The 2,500-nt window shown below is 63.2% G+C and overlaps 1 non-coding gene across 1 annotated transcript; it reads left to right on the forward strand.

Moving 5' to 3' along the window:
- The first annotated feature begins 1,726 nt into the window (after nucleotides 1-1,726).
- LOC140473070 (5.8S ribosomal RNA) lies at nucleotides 1,727-1,880 on the forward strand. The gene has a single exon (XR_011958067.1). It is a non-coding gene; the product is annotated as a 5.8S ribosomal RNA (ribosomal RNA).
- Nucleotides 1,881-2,500: the final 620 nt, after the last annotated feature.

Genomic DNA, 2,500 nt, shown 5'->3' on the forward strand with positions numbered 1-2,500 from the left:
AAAAAAAAGTAACAAATAAGAAAGGATCGTCGGCTTGGGGGTACGCCCGTTTCCGTTTCAACTTGTCTCGCGAGGGTGGTTTCGGGGCCAGCAGGAGAGCTCGTCGGGGTAGCAGGCCCTGCAGCCGTGGTCACCGCCAAACCCCCACAACTCGAGCAAGTGAAAAAAAAAAGTAACAAATAAGAAAGGATCGTCGGCTTGGGGGTACGCCCGTTTCCGTTTCAACTTGTCTCGCGAGGGTGGTTTCGGGGCCAGCAGGAGAGCTCGTCGGGGTAGCAGGCCCTGCAGCCGTGGTCACCGCCAAACCCCCACAACTCGAGCAAGTGAAAAAAAAAAGTAACAAATAAGAAAGGATCTCTGTCGGCTTGGGGGTACGCCCGTTTCCGTTTCAACTTGTCTCGCGAGGGTGGTTTCGGGGCCAGCAGGAGAGCTCGTCGGGGTAGCAGGCCCTGCAGCCGTGGTCACCGCCAAATCGCCACAACTCGAGCAAGTGAAAAAAAAAGTAACAAATAAGAAAGGATCGTCGGCTTGGGGGTACGCCCGTTTCCGTTTCAACTTGTCTCGCGAGGGTGGTTTCGGGGCCAGCAGGAGAGCTCGTCGGGGTAGCAGGCCCTGCAGCCGTGGTCACCGCCAAACCCCCCACAACTGTTGGGCGCCTACCTGCGCGGGGCAGGAGGACACTTTCCGATTTCAAATCTCCGTTTGCCGAGTCCACCCCGAACGCACGCGGGCGGGCGGGTTCGCATCACCCTTCGTCACAAGGGGCGAAGCCCGTTCCACCGTCTCGTCAGTAGTGCCGACCGGTCTGTGATCGACGAGGGGAGCCACACCAGGTCCGGCCCTGCTGCTTGGCGGCACCGCGTCGTCGGGAGCTCGCGACAGACGGAGGGTTTCGGTGTACTCTCCAGCCACGGGAAACGAAGCCGGTGATGCAGGCGCCGGTCTTTCGCTCCCAAATCGGCTGGGTTTACATCGTTGCTATCTAGTCACGCTCCCTTCAAACCCGACGGGGTACCTATTCCCCTCACCCGTCTGTGCGTATACAGCCTCTTTGCACTTGCGGGATGGGGGTGGTGGTTTAAAGACTCTCGAGTTGCCGCCCGTCGGTCTCCGAGCTCCGTGCAGTAGTGATCCCCAGCGAACTGCCAGCAGGGCGAACGAGCGATCCCGCTCTCGGTCGGGGCGCCTGGCGTCGATCGGTGGTCGGTGGCTTGCGGGCAAGCTGCGCTGTGAGTGTGGGAACGAGTATGACGAGCCGTTGCCGCGACTCCCAGTCCACCTCGGCGGTGGCTGGGCCGGGCGGGCGTCTGCTCGGGCGAGTGCCGCCCCCGCCTCCTCGCAGGAAGTCCGCTCGCCGACACGCCGCCACGTGCACGCGTCAGTGACGCTGCCGAACCGATGGCCGGTGCCCGTTCCCGCCTCTGCTTTTCCTAGGGCAAAGCTGCTGCACGCCTCGTGATACTAGGCGGGCGACATGGTGGCGGTGATCCTGCCTCCGTCGCTGCGGTGCGTTGGGGCACGCATCGCCTCTTGGGCGCCCTGTCCTCCTCCCCCCAATAGACGTATGTTTCTGCGGGCCGCACCAGGATGGTGCTCCCCATCGCTTCACGCCACCCTGCTCCGCCCGCACGCCGGCGTGCAGGTGGCTGTAGCTCAAGGTGGGGAGCGTATGTGCGGTCCGGGTCGCTTTCCTCTGGCGAGGGAGAGACCTAAAACAAACTCAGACAACTCTTGACGGTGGATCACTCGGCTCGTGCGTCGATGACGAACGCAGCTAGCTGCGAGAATTAATGTGAATTGCAGGACACATTGATCATCGACACTTTGAACGCACTTTGCGGCCCCGGGTTCTTCCCGGGGCCACGCCTGTCTGAGGGTCGTTTGGCAATCAATCGCACTCGCCTTGGCTGGCGAGAGCGCGGCTGGGGTGTCGCAGAGGACCCGTCCTCTTTGTCCCCCTAAGTTCAGACTCCGGAGCCCTCCGGCGTCGGAGCGCTTGGCCTTTCCCCCCCACCCTGCACATTCCGTTCGTCAGGCTCGACGCCATCCCCCCGCCGGGGAGCGCGGCCTGGCGTCCGTCTGTGTCGTGGCAGTGGGGCCAGCACGGCTGTCACCGGTCCCAGAATGGCTGTCGGTGGTTCACACTGTGTGTGTGTGCCAACCCTCCTGGTCTCTGGGACACGGAGCTGCCACGAAGTGTTGAGCCTCCAGTGGGGGGTCTGCCTAAGCTCTGCACGTCCGCATTGGGTCCGTCTCTCGGTTGGCTGGCAGTGGAAAGAGTGAAGGGAGCCGCGGAGGTCCGGTGCTGGTGCGCCGCCGGCCTGACCGTGGAGCTCGCCGGTTTGACACGCTGACCCGACTCGATGGTTGATCGATTGAGAGTGCTGGGAGCTGCAGGCCGCCCGCTGCTGCAGCCGCCCGTCTCGTGGTTCGTCCTCGGCCTTAAGTGGCCGGCGGGGCGTCTGATCCTGTCTCCCCTGCTGGCGCCGAGTGCCTGGCC

Source organism: Chiloscyllium punctatum, unplaced genomic scaffold (genome assembly GCF_047496795.1).
Source record: "Chiloscyllium punctatum isolate Juve2018m unplaced genomic scaffold, sChiPun1.3 scaffold_506, whole genome shotgun sequence".
Lineage (NCBI taxonomy): Eukaryota > Metazoa > Chordata > Chondrichthyes > Orectolobiformes > Hemiscylliidae > Chiloscyllium > Chiloscyllium punctatum.